At 41.8% G+C, this 18,846-nt stretch overlaps 1 pseudogene; it reads right to left on the minus strand.

Annotated features, from left to right (window-relative positions):
* Positions 1 to 5,330: 5,330 nt before the first annotated feature.
* On the minus strand, positions 5,331 to 17,307 carry LOC134328460 (B-cell receptor CD22-like; annotated as a pseudogene).
* Positions 17,308 to 18,846: the final 1,539 nt, after the last annotated feature.

Raw genomic sequence — 18,846 nt, forward strand, 5'->3', positions numbered from 1 at the left:
CTGTGTGCAGCTTATATAACAGTGTAAATTTATTCTTCCCTCAAAATAACTCAATATACAGCCATTAATGTCTAAACCACCGGCAACAAAAGTGAGTACACCCCTTAGTGAAAGTTCCTGAAGTGTCAATATTTTGTGTGGCCACCATTATTTCCCAGAACTGCCTTAACTCTCCTGGGCATGGAGTTTACCAGAGCTTCACAGGTTGCCACTGGAATGCTTTTCCACTCCTCCATGACGACATCACGGAGCTGGCGGATATTCGAGACTTTGCACTCCTCCACCTTCCGCTTGAGGATGCCCCAAAGATGTTCGATTGGGTTTAGGTCTGGAGACATGCTTGGCCAGTCCATCACCTTTACCCTCAGCCTCTTTAATAAAGCAGTGGTCGTCTTAGAGGTGTGTTTGGGGTCATTATCATGCTGGAACACTGCCCTGCGACCCAGTTTCCGGAGGGAGGGGATCATGCTCTGCTCAGTATTTCACAGTACATATTGGAGTTCATGTGTCCCTCAATGAAATGTAACTCCCCAACACCTGCTGCACTCATGCAGCCCCAGACCATGGCATTCCCACCACCATGCTTGACTGTAGGCATGACACACTTATCTTTGTACTCCTCACCTGATTGCCGCCACACATGCTTGAGACCATCTGAACCAAACAAATTAATCTTGGTCTCATCAGACCATAGGACATGGTTCCAGTAATCCATGTCCTTTGTTGACATGTCTTCAGCAAACTGTTTGCGGGCTTTCTTGTGTAGAGACTTCAAAAGAGGCTTCCTTCTGGGGTGACAGCCATGCAGACCAATTTGATGTAGTGTGCGGCGTATGGTCTGAGCACTGACAGGCTGACCCCCCACCTTTTCAATCTCTGCAGCAATGCTGACAGCACTCCTGCGCCTATCTTTCAAAGACAGCAGTTGGATGTGACGCTGAGCACGTGCACTCAGCTTCTTTGGACGACCAACGCGAGGTCTGTTCTGAGTGGACCCTGCTCTTTTAAAACGCTGGATGATCTTGGCCACTGTGCTGCAGCTCAGTTTCAGGGTGTTGGCAATCTTCTTGTAGCCTTGGCCATCTTCATGTAGCGCAACAATTCGTCTTTTAAGATCCTCAGAGAGTTCTTTGCCATGAGGTGCCATGTTGGAACTTTCAGTGACCAGTATGAGAGAGTGTGAGAGCTGTACTACTAAATTGAACACACCTGCTCCCTATGCACACCTGAGACCTAGTAACACTAACAAATCACATGACATTTTGGAGGGAAAATGACAAGCAGTGCTCAATTTGGACATTTAGGGTTGTAGTCTCTTAGGGGTGTACTCACTTTTGTTGCCGGTGGTTTAGACATTAATGGCTGTATATTGAGTTATTTTGAGGAAAGAATAAATTTACACTGTTATATAAGCTGCACACAGACTACTTTTCATTGTGTCAAAGTGTCATTTTTTCAATGTTGTCCCATGAAAAGATATACTTAAATATCTGCAGAAATGTGAGGGGTGTACTCACTTTTGTGATACACTGTATATATACAGTGAGTAAACATTCACACAGTGGACGGTGTTTTTCTGGTGTTTTCAATATTAAAATGTCCCCAAACAAGGTGCAGAGAGAGCGCAGAGCATTTGTTATTGTATAATTACTCCTGCCAGTAGGCGTCGCTGTGTATCAGACAGAGGGGACGTTGAGTAAGAGAGAAGAAGGAACTCGGAGTAAAGTAGTCTTTCTTTTGTGCAATTACACCTACAAAATACAACACTATTGAAATAAAGGAAACAATAGATAAATATGAGAGTTATTGTTGTTTCTGGTAAATACATTTTATAAAAAAAGAAGGAAATGTATTACAGTGTATGTGATGGTGTATTATGGTGTATGAAATGTGATGTGTGTTGTTTTGTATGTACAGTACTACTGTGTATTTTTGTTTATTACAGGAATGTCTATTCTATCATTTAAGATTTAAGGGAAATATAACTGCATTTATAACAAAAAGGTTAGGTATGGCGGGGTTGGGAGGTCTGGCATGGATTAATTCTATTTACATTATTTCTTATGGGAAAAAAAAAATTTAACATACGAACATTTGGACTTAAGAACAGTCCTTTGAAACCAATTAAGTTCGTAAATCAAGGGTCTACTGTACTGTGCTTGGTTTCAGACCCTTAAAACATCAGTTAAAGACCTCACACTTGTAAGAGATGTCTGGAACGTGCTCAAGTATCTCAAAATTTGTTGGTGACCTAAGTGAGGCAGTGCATGGGCGGGACTACTGCAGTACCCACTCCCTGAGTGGGAAGTGCTCTTCCCAAGTAAAAGACTTAATCCGACCAGTCAAACCAGCTGCAGATAGGCTCACAATCAGATCCATAACAGGTAAGTTTAGTGTGCCTCACATTGGAATGTTTAAGCAATATGGCACCAGTAAGAGAGGGGTTAGTAAAAGCTCAAGCCCAGAGGCATGTCATCACAGCCATGGGTATATCCTTTACCAGCCCCACTTTTACTCATGCCAGTGGTACCTCAGATTAAAAAATCAACCATCTGATTCATGAGTAGCATGGGTAAATGCACCTCCAAATTTGACCCAATGGTGGCGCTAGAGGTTATAAGGTGCTGACATGAAACTTGATGAAAAATGTTAGAGAAATGCCCCCAAAGACTGTGTGCCAAATGTCACAACTTTTACTGCAGTAGACTCCCATGGCAGACGTTAAACAAAGAATGCCTGCTCCCCTCCCCCTTCCTTCAAAAATTTGCTCCTTGAGCCTTAAGGCTGGTCTAATACCTTAAGCATTAATGGGGTTATTTAAATATTTGCACTTATATACTGAGAAGTCCACCAGTTCACATAATGTTTAGTCTATGCTTTATGACAGATGTAAGGCATTGCTGATCAAACAAATTAGGGCCCCTTAAGTTAGTAAAGTTTAAAGTGACGGCAAATGTTTAAGGGTTTTTTTTGCATTTAAGTTTTTTTTTCCATTTGTGGATAATGGCTTTTACTGTGGTTTGTTGGAGTCCCAGAGCTTAAGTAATGGCTGTGTATTCCTTTTTAAACTGGTAGATTTCAATCATTTTGTTTCACATCTGAGTTTAAATCTCTGCTGCCTGCTACCAGACAGGTTTTATTCAAACCCAATAGTCAATACAATTGGGTTAACTGGTTGATTTAGTAGCTAAGTGTGCAGTTACTTTTCCTCATAGATCCACACACATCATTTTTTTTTAAATTTGTTTTATTGACTGATACATACAGTACAAGTGTGACCAACGCATAAATAGAGAAAACTGGAACATGTGGTAAATACTTTTTTTACTGCACTGCATTTCTGCAGGATAAAAAGTAATTAAGAATATAAACTCCATACAAAATATATTTCCAGAATAATACAACCCCAATTCCAATGAAGTTGGGACGTTGTGTAAAACATAAATAAAAACAGAATACGATGATTTGCAAATCCTTTTCAACCCATATTCAATTGAATACACTACAAAGACAAAATATTTAATGTTCAAACGGATAAATTTTATTGTGTTTTGCAAATATTTACTCATATTCACAATTTGATGCCTGCAACACGTTCCAAAGAAGTTGGGACAGGGGCATGTTTAGCACTGTGTTACATCACCTTTCCTTTTAACAACACTTAATAAGCGTTTGGGAACTGAGGACACTAATTGTTGAAGCTTTGTAGGTGGAATTCTTTTCCATTCTTGCTTGATGTACAACTTCAGTTGCTCAACAGTCCGGGGTCTCCGTTGTCGTATTTTGTGCTTCATAATGCACCACACATTTTTAATGGGAGACAGGTCTGGACTGCAGGCAGGCCGGTCTAGTACCCGCACTCTTTTACTATGAAGCCACGCTGTTGTAACACGTGCAGAAGGTGGCTTGGCATTGTCTTGCTGAAATAAGCAGGGACGTCCCTGAAAAAGACGTTGCTTGGATGGCAGCATATGTTGCTCCAAAACCTGTATGTACCTTTCAGCATTAATGGTGCCTTCACAGATGTACAGGTTACCCATGCCATGGGCACTAACACACCCCCATACCATCAGAGATGCTGGCTTTTGAACTTAGCGCTGATAACAATCCGGACAGTCCTTTTCCTCTTTGGCCTGGAGGACACGACGTCCATGATTTCCAAAAACAATTTGAAATGTGGACTCGTCAGACCACAGGACACTTTCCCACTTAGCGTCAGTCCATCTTAGATGAGCTCGGGCCAAGAGAAGCCGGCGCCGTTTCTGGATGTTGTTGATATATTGCTTTCGCTTTGCATGGTAGAGTTTTAACTTGCACTTGTAGATGGAGCGACGAACTGTGTTCACTGACAATGGTTTTCTGAAGTGTTCCTGAGCCCATGCGGTAATATCCATTACAGAATGATGTCGGTTTTTAATGCAGTGCCGCCTGAGGGATCGAAGGTCACGGGCAGTCAATGTTGGTTTTTGGCCTTGCCGCTTACTTGCACAGATTTCTCCAGATTCTTTGAATCTTTTGATGATATTATGGACTGTAGATGATGAAATCCCTAAATTCCTTGCAATTGCACGTTGAGAAACGTTGTTCTTAAACTGTTGGACTATTTGCTCATGCAGTTGTTCACAAAGTGGTTAACCTTGCTTGTTAACGACTGAGCCTTTTGGGGATTCTCCCTTTATACCCAATCATGACATTTACCTGTTTCCAATTAACCTGTTCACCTGTGGAATGTTCCAAACAGGTGTTTTTTGAGCATTCCTCAACTTTCCCAGTCTTTTGTTGCCCCTGTCCCAACTTCTTTGGAACGTGTTGCAGGCATCAAATTCAAAATGTGTGAATATTTGCAAAAAAACAATAAAGTTTATCAGTTTGAACATTAAATATTTTGTCTTTGTAGTGTTTTCAATTGAATATGGGTTGAAGGGGATTTGCAAATCATCGTATTCTGTTTTTATTGATGTTTTACACAACGTCCCAACTTCATTGGAATTGGGGTTGTATAATAGTAAGAAATAATGATAATGACATTTGGAATCATTGCAACATGAACCATCCTCTTCAATTCATACTTTGATGGTTGGATCAATCAAGTCATCGTGTCACGTGTCGACATCCACGATCAGTTCTCGTTTCTCACCATCTTTAAAACATGTAAAGTTTAAATCGTTTAATTGGAGGTTCTTGAGAAGGACGGCTTGTTCAGTGGCTGGAAATAAAAGTACTTACTGTTAGAGTTTCGTACTCTGGAGAAATGGTGTGGGGATCCAGAGTCGCGTATGTATCATCAGGAGGACTGGAGTGAGCGGTCTGAAGAAAATGAAGAACAATCCTTATGAGATCATTAAGATCTTTTTAATCGTGACTTTTATAGAGACACTTACTGTCAGAGTGCCGTACTCATCATTGGAGGACCTGGATGATGGATCGAGAGCTGCGTACGTATCAGCTTCAGCATCCTGAACGAAGGACACAAGCAGTTTGAGTCAAAAGTATTCAGGTAAAATAAACAGTGAATGAATGAATGAATGACACAAACTCAGTATCATTGGGGTGTCTTTTTTGTAGTTCTATACAATCACCTTATGATCACGTTCATCCTTCTGTCTCATCTGCATCTTCTTTCTACTCTCACAATAAAACAAAATATATAAATACCAGGGCTGTCAAACGATGAAATTTTTTAATCGCGATTAATCTCATAATTTCATATAGTTAATCGCGATTAATCGCATTTTGGTTTTTTTAAAGGAGGTGGTTTTATTGTTATGGCTGATCGGTGTACATACACTAACATACACAAAAACTCATTCACAATCAACACAGTCTTGTTCCCTGGGTTCTGACAACTCATACTAGCGACTATATTACTTGCATCTTTGCACAATATTGGATTGTTTTTGCACCTTATTCTACCTGCTGCTATATAAACCCTACGCTGCTAACTGGATATCAGAATACGTTTTTATTAGGGCTGTCGAAGTTAACGCGATAATAATAACAACGCGTTCCAGTGTTGCCAGATTGGGCGGTTATCCGCCAAATTGGGCGGATTTTGTTGGAAAACAATTTAATAGCATTTAAATAACACTTCTGTTTAAAAGAAAATATTCAGTTTTAAGAAGCACCAGCATTGTAGAAGGCTATTAAAAGTAAAGTCAATTTTCAATGCTGATTTGGCTTAATAGTGTTGGTCAGTCTGTATCATATTCTTGAAATGATAAAGTATTGCAAAGGAATATCTTTGTAATTCTTCCTCATAATGTTAAGGTTGCTATATTTTGGTTTTTCACTTGTCAGGGAAAATTAAGAGAGAAAAAAGCTTATTATTATAATGTGTGTGATATATATCATTTACGTGATCTGCGTATCACGTTACCACTGTACGTCACTGAGCTGATATGTGTTACCAGCGGGTAACGGCGTGTTATGTTTAAGTGTGATGCTCCAAGTTGTGGATTAAGCAATAAAGACAAACTCGTTCTCCACATAACTAGTGTCATTTGTATTTCGTGGTTAAGTACAAAACATAACAATGTGGGTCTTCGTGATGTAATTCTACATGGCACTCACTGCCTGTATAGGTAAATTTTTTCTGTATAGAATTTGCGTTAACGGCACTATTTTTTTAAATCGCGTTAAATTGAGATTGTGTTAATGCGTTATTATCGCGTTAACTTCGACAGCCCTAATAAATACATTTAAAATCTCCCCAAAATTAAGTTTTTTTTTACCTCCAACAGAAAAATACAACAAAACCAGCTGCCACCAAACACAATCCAACTCCTACAGCGATACAGACAGTCATGGAAAATCCTACAGAAGAATCAAAAACACTCTTATAAAACACCATTAAATCTTAACACGACTTTAATATGAACAGTAGCATCGCTGCTGTCTGTGATCGATGTTTATTCTGAGCCCTGGCAGTAGTAGGATTTACCCTGCTGTAACTCTGTCCAGATCCTACAGCTGAGCTTCCACCTTCTTTATACCAGATCAGATTCACTAAACCGCTCTGAACAGGTTCAGCAGTGTTAAGATGAAAGGAGTCGGACCCAAGAGCAGATTAAGGTTGCGTGAGCAACTATATTTATTAATAAAAAGGTAACACAAAAACAAATAAACAAAGAGAGAACGAGAAACAAAAAGGATCGGAGACGTTTTGATCACATGCCGAGTGGCATAATTCAAAATAAAGAGAAACAACAACTAAAGTATGCGAGTCTCGAACCGAGGTCACTGGCTTCACAGGTAGGGCTGGGCGATTTTGCAAAAAAAAAAAATCTCGATTATTTTAAAATTATACCCGATTGTCGATTACGATTTCGATTTTTTTTTTGTTCTTGTATAATGCAATTAAAATAAGACTCAAATTTATTTTTTTGCATTGTAATTAAAGGCTGCAGAAGTGCAAAAATAGTAACAACACCTATAATTATCCTTTTAAGGGACTCAAACTTTATAACAATAACGATATCACAATAAGTAACAATAATTAAAACAAAATAGATCTAAATTATCTATATCCTTATCTATCTATATCTAAGAATAGCTCACAAACAACTTTTATTTTAAATAATGTTCAGCAGAACCTCCTTACATTAGGAAAAAAACTACAAAAAGTTCTTTACAGGTTTCTTAAAAGGAACACGAGCCTGTACTGTGCTGTTTCCCCACTGAATCATCAGTATCAGTACACTGCTGGGCATCAAGTGATCACTCAGCTCAGCTTTGATTTTGTCCTCTTGTGATTTGGGGGGTGGATACAACATTTTAAACATTTAAGGATGTGTAATGTGTCATTTTAGTCCCATAAAACTTTCAAACTGTATTAACCACTATTATGTGTCGTAGAATGATTCGATTCTATTGAACGGCCCTTTAAGCCAAAATAAAGGAACCGATTCGCGCATTTGGCAGTCGTTACATACATACGGCTCTTTAAAAGGAACCGAGACAAAAGATCCGACTCCCTATCGCAGAATTCACTGCAGCAGTTTCCCAGACGCGATTTTTTTACTCAGTAACGGATGTGATTTAAAATGTAGCAGTGGCGGAGCCAGACAATTTCCATAGGGGTGGCCAGACTGAGACCATTGCTCACACAGGGGTGGCACAGAAACTGATACCTTTTTTTATGTGGTCACTCACTCATTTACCTATACAGGCAGTAAGTGCCATGTAGAATTACATCACGAAGAATAATAAGCTTTTTTTCTCTCTTCATTTTCCCTGACAAGTGAAAAACCAGAATATAGCCTATAACCTTAACATTATGAGAAAGAATTTCAAAGCTATTCCTTTGCAATACATTATCATTTGGCTGCCAACTTGTGTGTAATGATGAGACTCATTTGAACCCCAGAACATGCTAGTGTGAATGCATGGAAAACAAATTAAAATTTTCTTTCAACAATATGATACAGACTGACCAACACTATTAAGCCAAATCAGCATTGAAAATAGTCTTTACTTTTAACAGCCTTCTACAATGCTGGAGCTTCTTAAAACGGAATATATTCTTTTAAATAGAAGTGTTATTTAACTGCTATTAAATTGTTTTCAAACAAAATCCGCCCAATTAGGCGGATAACCGCCCAATCTGGCAACACTGGAACGCGCAGAGCCCGGTTGCGCCTTTATTCGTAGCTCGCCACAAATACTACTAAATAGTACTAGTAGCACTATGTAGTACTGCTTCTGTAACTGTGTTGGTGGTTGACCTTTATGTCGTGTATTACTGCACTGTTTTGGTGGAGAACTACTTCTTTGAGGTGCGCTGTTGAATTGCGTCCCTGTGAGAACACCTGCGTGCAGAAATGCTTCCGCAAAAAAAGTTGCCGGTACCGGCAAAGCGGTGATGGGGGGGCCGGAGGGGTGGCCGAAGATTCATTTATGGTGGCCATGGCCACCACTGGCCACCCCCTGGCTCCGCCCCTGAAATGTAGCGAATTACAATTCTTAGTACAAAACTTACTTAAGTAAAAGTAAAATTACAGGTTGTAAAATCTACTTAAAAAAGTACAAGTACACAAAAAAAATGACTCAATTACAGTAACGCGAGTAAATGTAATTCGTTACTTTCCAGCCAATCCTGATCGCGCTCATCGGCTCCGTATTTTGATTCAGTGAATCTTAATTAAACTCTTCTGTTTGTGTTTTGTTTTGCAGATCATGTTTGCGCTCCTTATTACTGAATTTAACCGTTACCGTGTATAATTCTTGTTGTCTTACGTTTACTGTTTTGGTTTTCGCTGGTTTTGGACTCTACCTGATTTTGTACACTGTTTTCGCCCTTTTTATATTAAACTTTCCCTGATTTATATTCCGCGGGCGTCTGGTCAGTTTCTGCTTCGTGACGTTGGTATTTTAATTAAAATATAAAGTATGTAAACAATCGCGATTGTCACATTCTAACATCGGGTGAAAACGTTCATTCGAATTAACCAAATTAATCGTGAAAATCGCCCAGCCCTATTCACAGGTACGCGAAGCTTCAGCTGTGCCAAACAGCAACTGCACAGAAAAGCTGACTGAGCGCAGATAAGGCGGTGCCTAGGCTCACCGCGATTCAATCAGCTGATCTGTAAAAACGAAACAGAAGAGTTAAAGAGCGATCGCTGGAGTGGATTCGAACCCGGATCGCCCAAACCAAACGTGAACCCTATATACACCGTCCTATATAGGCTTTACAAACATGCCGGCATTAAGCTGCCCAGCATTACAGCCCCAGCTAGCGGTTAGCCTCCTGCTAACAGTGCGGGAGAAAACCAGAGCTGTCAGCACTAATTAGGGCGTTTGGTACTTAAGGGTTTTTTAGTTGGGGTTCTGTAACACCGCCGACACTGGGAAGCGGACCTAGGTTCCCCAGTCGTCGCAGGAACCCTAACAAGAAGAGAAACTGACGGACACTGAGACTCTTTTAGGAGGATCTAAAACGATCAAATAGTAAAATAATTAAATATAAAAATAGGTTAATTGTGAGATGGTGAAATTTCCTGCACATCGACCACTTACCCATAACCTTTAGAATTTTAGGATCAGAGTATTTGACTTGTTTTTTATAGATGCACTTGCACTTGTACTCTCCACCATCCTCAGAGCTGATGTTCCTAACAGTGAGGGTTTGTCCACGTCCTTTATAGGTTTGTTCTTTATACCAGGTGTAGTTCTCCACAGGGGGGTTAGAAAAAGCGTTGCAGGTCAGAGTCACAGAACTGCCCTCCTTTATTTCACCTGAAGGACTGACAGACACCCAGATGCTCCTCGGAGGATCTAGAGGTAAAACAAACTGTAGTTCAGCTGCACATGTTTGTTTAGCTCTAATCATATTGGTTACACGTCCTTAATCTTCCATCACTCGACTTAGCAAAACTGGTAATTTAAGCAAGTTTGTTTTTGTTTTAGGACACATATAAAATAGACCCAAATTATAAAGACGTGATACAATAAGCAGAGCGAAACATCATACTGGAGTGGAGTTGAATCCCCAATAAATACATTCAGCACACTCGCCTTTTTAGCTCTTATTCTTAAAAGGGTTTTAGCTTTAGTGTGATCCTGGATCAAGTTTTCCAAAAACTCATTTAATCTAGACTTTATAGGAGTCTCATTATAGAAGTGAATCAAGATTATAATGGAACATCATCAGTAACTTACAGTGAACATCAATATTTACGATGCTGGACTCCTGATTTCCGTGTTCATTCCTGACCAGACATTTATATTCTCCACTCTCATCAGATCTGATCTTGTGGATTGTAAATGTTTTTCCTGTTGCTTTGTTGGTTGTTCCTTTAAACCACTGATACGAGGCGGCTGGTTTAGCGTCACTGCTGCAGGTCAGAGTCACCGAACTGCCCTCCTTTATTTCACCTGAAGGACTGACAGACACTGAGATGTTTTTTGGAGGATCTGAAACGATCAAATTGTAAAAATAGTAAATATAAATAGGTTAAGGATGAGGTGGAGGAATTTCCTGCACATGCTCAGTCGACCACTTACACAAAACCTTTACAGCTACAGGACCAGAGTATTTAAACTGGTTCTTATAGCTGGTCATGCACTTGTACTCTCCACCATCCTCAGAGCTGATGTTCCTAACAGTGAGGGTTTCTCCACATCCTTTATAGGTTTGTTCTTTATACCACGTGTAGTTCTCCACAGGGGGGTTAGCATCAGCGCTGCAGGTCAGAGTCACCGAACTGCCCTCCTTTATTTCACCTGAAGGTTCGACAGACACCGAAACGCTCCTCGGAGGATCTAGAGGTAAAACAAACTGTAGTTCAGACATAAATTTTCTCTCATTTGATCTTTAAATAATGAGACTTTAAAGGAGAAAAACTTAAATGTATAGAAGTGAATAAAGGTTATAATGGAGCATCATCAGTAACTTACAGTGAACATCAATATTTACAGTAAAGTTTTGATCTCCGTGTTCATTCCTGGCCCAACATTTATATTCTCCTCCATCATCAGATCTGATCTTGTGGATTGTAAACGTTTCTCCTGTTGCTTTGTAGCTCGTTCCTTTATACCACTGATACGAGGCGGCTGGTTTAGCATCACTGCTGCAGGTCAGAGTTACTGAACTGTTCTCCATTATTTCACCTGCAGGTCTGACGGACACTGAGACGTTTTTTGGATGATCTGAAAGAAATAATGAAAGAAGAGCTACGTTTAAATAAATTAGTCAGATCTTTAGACTTGGTTCAATTAATTATAGAAATGTAATATTACATATTAATGATGGATTAATAATGGAGTCTGACAATCAGTCTGGCTTTGTTACTTTTTCCCTGCTGATATATTTCAACAGCTTTTAGCGTCTTTCTTTGAATTAGCTCAGATTGGGGCATAGTGTTCCTGTAGAAACTTAAAGGTGACTGTTTGAATTGAAATGCACACCAGGCTGTTTGTGTTTTAAAGCTAAATTGTCTTGGTGATTATATTTGTAACGCTGACAGCCTCTGTGTGCTCTTGTGCTCCTGAGGTGCCACGCCCCCCTCTCCATGAGCACACTGTCTCCTGCCACGCCCCGTTCCTGATTGGATCTTCGGGGCTAATTAGCTCCAGCTGCTCCTAATAAAGGGAGGCAGCTTCTCGAAAGACACTGAGAACTATTCTTCTGAACTTGATTATGGTGTGGGTCTCTGTTTTGTGTGGTCTCTGTGTTGGTCTCTGTGTTGGTCTCTCTTGTGTTTAGCTCATGTTCCTTGTGTTTAGCCCATGTTCCCTGTGTTTAGCTCATGTTCCCTGTGTTTAGCTCATGTTCCCTGTGTTTAGCTCATGTTCCCTGTGTTCAGCTCATGTTCTTTGCGTTTAGCGTATGTTCACTGTGTTTAGCTCGTGTTCCTAGTTCCTTGTTCTAGTTTAGTCTTGGTAGTCTTGTTTAACCCCTTTGGTCTTGTTTACTCTGTTTGTCCTGTCTTGTGTATTTAATAAATCTTTAGTTTGGTTTTCACATCTCTGCGTTTGTGTCCACCCCCATTGTCTTGTCCCTAGACCCCCTCGTGACATAATAGTTCTCCTAAAAAGGGACACAGCGAGATGTCGTTCCCCGAATTTGACTCCATGGGGTTTCCTCAGACCGTCCCACTCTGTAGGCCAGAACCCTATGATGGAAGCGACCCTTGGGTCGAGGGCTTCCTTCTTCAGAGCCTGCTCTACCTGCAGCACCTTCTTGACCCTCAGCCAACTGAAACAAATAAGGTATTGTTTATGATGTCTAGGCTGAGGGGCAAGGCTCGAGAATGGGCTAGGCAGCTCTGGTCTGAAAAGGGATCTGAGCTGAACACAGTTAAGGAGTTTGAGGGTCTTATGAGAGTCAAATTTCCTGGTAGAAACCCTTACGGGTTTGGTTTAGTGAGGGTTTCCCAAACCCCTAAGCCCATAGGAGACGCTCCACGCAGCAGAGTGCCCACTGCAGCTAATGCCCGGCATCCAGTGCCTGCTGGGGAACCTCAAGTTTCCCCAGTGCCCACTGCAGATGTGGTCCGGGTGCCAGTGCCTGCTCATATTGCTCGTGACCGTTCCAAGTTCTTGTTAGGAGCCACTCAGGATAGTTTGTATAGTCCAGTGCCTCGTACTGACCCCAAGGGCTCCAGGGGTCCTTTTGTTTGTTTGCCGCCTCCATTTTCAGCTACTCGGGTTCGAGTGAGTCCTTTGCCAAGTCCGTCTGTTTCCTTGGCTCATAGTCAGTCTAATTCTTTGGTTAGGAAAGTCTATGATTGTATCCTGCCAGTTCGTTTGTGTTCATGTTTGCCTGTGTCGAAGTCAAACAGTTCCGAGTCCTCTCCAGTGTTTTCACAGCTGAGTCCAGTTTCTCCAGGGTCCAGACAGCTGACTTCTGACGCATATCCAGGGTCCAAGCAGCTGATTTCGGACGCCTCTCCAGTGTTTTCACAGCTGAGTCCAGTTTCTCCAGGGTCCAGACAGCTGACTTCTGACGCATATCCAGGGTCCAAGCAGCTGATTTCGGACGCCTCTCCAGTGTTTTCACAACTGAGTCCAGTCTCTCCAGGGTCCAAACAGCTGACTTTTGACGCATATCCAGGGTCCAAGCAGCTGATTTCGGACGCTTCTCCAGTGTTTTCGCAAGTGACTTCGGACACCTCTCCAGGGTCCTCACAGCTGAGTGATGTTTCTCTAGTGTTTTCGCAGCTGACTTCGGACGCCTCTCCAGGGTCCTCACAGCTGAGTGATGTTTCTCTAGTGTTTTCGCAGCTGACTTCGGACACCTCTCCAGGGTCCTCGCAGCTGAATGACGTTTCTCCAGTGTTTTCCCAAGTGACTTCGGACGCCTCTCCAGGGTCCACGCAGCTGAATGACGTTTCTCCAGTGTTTTCTCAAGTGAGTTCGGACGCCTCTCCAGGGTCCTCACAGCTGAATGATGTTTCTCCAGTGTTTTCGCAAGTGATTTTGGACAGCTCTCCAAGGTCCTCGCAGCTGAGCGATATTTCTCCAGTGTTTTCGCAGCTGACTCAAGGAGTTTCTCAGGGGTTTTTGCAGCTGATTCCGGACGCCTCTCCAGGGTCCTCACAGCTGAATCAAGGAGATTCTCAAGGATTTGTACAGCTGATTAATGACGTTTCTCCAGTGTTTTCGCAGCTGACTTCGGACGCCTCTCTAGGGTCCTCGCAGCTGGTTAATGATGTTTCTCAAGGATTTTCACAATTGACTCCGGACGCCTCTTCTCAAGGGTCCTCGCAGCTGACTCCGGACGCCTCTTCTCAAGGGTCCACGCAGCTGACTCCTGTTCCCGAGTTGGCGCATTCCGATGGCGCTCCTGTTCCCGAGTTGGCGCATCCCGATGGCGCTCCTGTTCCCGAGTTGGCGCATCCCGATGGCGCTCCTGTTCCCGAGTTGGCGCATCCCGATGGCGCTCCTGTTCCCGAGTTGGCGCATCCCGATGGCGCTCCTGTTCCCGAGTTGGCGCATCCTGATGGCGCTCCTGTTCCCGAGTTGGCGCATCCCGATGGCGCTCCTGTTTCCGTGTCGGCGTCCCCCGAAGGCAATCCTGAACTCTCGTCAGCATCCCTAGATGGGGCTCCTGTTTCCAAGTTGGCACCCATTAATGGTGCTTCTAAACTCTCGAAGGCACCCTCCGGCGGTGCTTCTGTTCCTGAGTTGGTGTCCTCCGATGGCACTTCTTTTCCTGAGTTGGCGCCCCCCGACGGCGCTTCTGTTTCCTCGTTGGCGCTTCCTGACAGCGCTTCTGTTTTTAAGTCAGCACCCCCTCATGGTGCTTCTGTCCTCAAGTCAGCACCCCCTGATGGTGCCCCTGTTTCCTCGTTGGCGCCCCCCGGCGGTGCTTCTGTTCCTAAGTTGGCGCCCCCTGATGGCGCTTTTGGTCTCAAGTTGGCGCCTTCCGACAGTGCTTCTGGTCTCTCAACGGCGCTGCCCCTCGTAGGCACTTCTGGTTTTCCGTCCGCGGCCTACGTTCCAGCATTTTTGTCATGCCTGCCTCGGAACTTTTTAAATGACTTCAAATTTGCCCCCCAGGGCCCAGGACCTCCTCGTTTTTGTTTTGAAAGGCACTCCAGGAGGAGTACCTTTAGAGGGGGGGTTATGTAACGCTGACAGCCTCTGTGTGCTCTTGTGCTCCTGAGGTGCCACGCCCCCCTCTCCATGAGCACACTGTCTCCTGCCACGCCCCGTTCCTGATTGGATCTTCGGGGCTAATTAGCTCCAGCTGCCCCTAATAAAGGGAGGCAGCTTCTCGAAAGACACTGAGAACTATTCTTCTGAACTGGATTATGGTGTGGAACTCTGTTTTGGTCTCTGTGTTGGTCTCTGTGTTGGTCTCTGTGTTGGTCTCTGTGTTGGTCTCTGTGTTGGTCTCTGTGTTGGTCTCTGTGTTGGTCTCTGTGTTGGTCTCTGTGTTGGTCTCTGTGTTGGTCTCTGTGTTGGTCTTCCTTGTGTTTAGCTCATGTTCCTTGTGTTTAGCTCATGTTCCTTGTGTTTAGCCCATGTTCCTTGTGTTTAGCTCATGTTCCTTGTGTTTAGCCCATGTTCCTTGTGTTTAGCCCATGTTCCCTGTGTTTAGCTCATGTTCCCTGTGTTTAGCTCATGTTCCCTGTGTTTAGCTCATGTTCCCTGTGTTTAGCTCATGTTCCCTGTGTTTAGCTCATGTTCCCTGTGTTTAGCTCATGTTCCCTGTGTTTAGCTCATGTTCTTTGCGTTTAGCGTATGTTCACTGTGTTTAGCTCGTGTTCCTAGTTCCTTGTTCTAGTTTAGTCTTGGTAGTCTTGTTTAACCCCTTTGGTCTTGTTTACTCTGTTTGTCCTGTCTTGTGTATTTAATAAATCTTTAGTTTGGTTTTCACATCTCTGCGTTTGTGTCCACCCCCATTGTCTTGTCCCTAGACCCCCTCGTGACAATATTGAGTGTCTGAGGGGGCAGTTAGTTTTTCTGCAGCACTCACAGCTCAGTAAAATCCTTCAGTAAGAAGCTTCAGTGTTGGTGCTTTTATGAGGATGAATGAATGAATCTGTACTTACATCCTACATTAAGAGTCACAGCAGACGAGAGATGATCTCCTACAGCACACTGATAACGACCTCCATCCTCCATCCTGACTGACCGCAGATAAAGCTCGGTGTAGTAGTAGTAGGTGGTTGTGGTTTGTAGTTGTTGTTGATTTCTGTACCAGGTGTATGTTGGATTATCAGTCAGTCTGCAGGTTGTTTCACATGTGAGAGTTACTGCAGTTCCTTCTTCTACTTCCTCTGGACCCCCCACCTGAAGATCTGAGAACGTGAGCAGAACATGCAGTGAATGATTTTACACATTTAATTATCAAACCTATCAGCTGTTTAACTACAGTATTGTGAAAAAGTATTTGCCCCCTCTTCATTTCCTCTATTCTCACATTTTAAATTCTCATACACAATGTCATACTAGAAGACAAAGTAAGTTGGGGGTAAACCAGCAACCTTCTAATTATTAGTCCAGTACCTTAACCCCTGACTTCAGAATTGTCTAGACTGCTTATTGAGCCAAGTCCCTGCCCTTTCACTAATTCACATTGTAAAGTTTTTTTGTGACATTTATATTTAACAGGGCTGTAGTAATCAAGTTTAGGTGTGCTATTTTTTTTCAGCTACTCCTGTATTTAGGTGATTGTAATTGTGTCCTGCAACTGTTAGATGAATCATGATTACCAGTGAATAAAGTACAGTGAGTTATTTATCTGATGTCTCACCTGTAACGTGAAGCTGAACTCCATCTGTATTTTCATATTTTCCTTCAGGTTTATCAGTTATAAATCTGAAGTAATATGTTGTCTTTTTCTGTAATATCAGTCAGTTTGAGAGTGCAGTCATTATTTTTGTCTCCGATGTACTGAACTCTACCTCTGTACTCCGGGTCTGAAGCCAGATCAGGAGGCTCTATACCTTCTCCAAGCCGTTCTTTACTCCAGAAAACTGTTTGAACTGTGTAACCAGGTGGGTATGTGTAAGTGCAGTCCATGATCACTGTAGATCCCTTTAGAGCACAGATAGATTTCTGAGTGTAAGTCACACCCCATCCATCCTGAGCATCAATGATTCCTGCAACACAACAGACATATATCATTCATGTTCGGTTCTTCTGCATCAACAAAACCTGCTTTAATTCCCAAGCTTGATGTTTAAAGGTTAACAGGGTGAGTTTGCACAGTGTACATATCATATCAGGGTCAATAACTTCTCTAGGAAATGTATTTTATAAATGATCAGAAATAAACCTTTTAAAGATCTGTGGCTTACCGAACATGCTGATGAGTAACAGCAGAGAAACGGGATGTGTAATTCTGGGTAGCATCACCGCGGCCTGTACATAAAAACACAGTGGCATTTATTAGTGGTGGTAAATTCGGTTCATTTTATGGACTCGGGTTAGTCTGAGTCACTCATGTACTGACATCTTGATTGCGATTGATTCACTGCATGAAAATGCATCCAAATATCACTTGTCTACCATGCACTCTCCTGGCACCTCACACTTCTCTTGTCAATGAGATGTTGACACTTTTTTCTAAGTGGAATCTTGATCATGGGGTATAGTGACAAGGAGGGGGGTAAAGAGGGGTGGACTCACCTACCAATCAGATGGGTCAAGGGTTCGAGGGTTATGGTCAACAACAAATTGCCATGGTAACTTGAGCCAGTCAGGCAGCCACAGTGGCACCAAAACAATAAATAAATTACCATGGGGGAAGGACTATGATACTCCTTAAGTGGTACAGTACTAAAGTAGTCTGTAAGCATTTGCATTTTGCAGGTTCAAGCCCCACCACTGCCAGGTTGCCACTGTTGGGCCCTTGAGCAAGACCCTTAACCCTCAATTGCGCAGATTGTATACTGTCACAGTACTGTAAATCGCTTTGGATAAAAAAAGCATCTGCTAAATGCCGAAAATGTAAATGTAAAATTCGAATAATTAACCTGGGTGATTCAGGAACGACCAGCTCTATTATTTATACACTAAAATTATTTAACAGAACTGCTGTGAATAAATGTCAATAACAATCTACTAACCTTCTGTGTGATGGTATAGATATCTACCTGCGCTCAAGAAGTTGTCTTGAGGATTAACAATATGTTTACAAACTGGATTTGATGTCGAGAGAGTTGTGTGAAAATTACTGTCCTATAACCACATTTTAAACCCATTTATGTATTTATTTATTATTAGGATGAATAAATACATTCATACAGGGTTTTATATTTCACTATAAAACAAAATAATCCTTATTTTATGAATTAAAGCATCATCTGAGCATTATTTAATAACCAAACAGAAAGGTCATTTATGGTAATAAGAAGTGCTCATGTATTAGAGATGTTACGGTAAACGTGTGAGTTTCTCACCCAATAAACACTTAAAAATAAAAGTAAAATTGCACAAACTGACTCTGCAGTAAAAAAAAAAACACACATTCTTATGTTAATTTTAGTTAAAACTACTTAAACATAAATGCAGGGTTCGTCTGTGTTGAAAAACTAAGGGAGTGTTCACCACAGGTCCTACAGTATGGGTGCAGTAAAAAACATTGTGTAGAAACTGTAATATACTATGATACTACCTTTATCTGAATATACAAGTCCTACAGTGTGGGTACATAAAGTTTATAAAGTTAAATACAAGTATATAAAGTTTAAAATGAGCATTTTAAAAAGTGTGAAGAAGTAAAAATTGTTAAAGTATTTTACTCAGATACAGTACACTTAATAACATAAATTATTTCTTACCATCATGCGAAGATGACCAGTTTCTGTGTTTGAAGTGCAAATGTATCAAACAGAACAAGAGATGTGTTGCTGATAGCTATTTATAAGTGCTGCTACTTCCTCTCCTCTT

Source organism: Trichomycterus rosablanca, chromosome 15, assembly GCF_030014385.1.
Source record: "Trichomycterus rosablanca isolate fTriRos1 chromosome 15, fTriRos1.hap1, whole genome shotgun sequence".
NCBI lineage: Eukaryota > Metazoa > Chordata > Actinopteri > Siluriformes > Trichomycteridae > Trichomycterus > Trichomycterus rosablanca.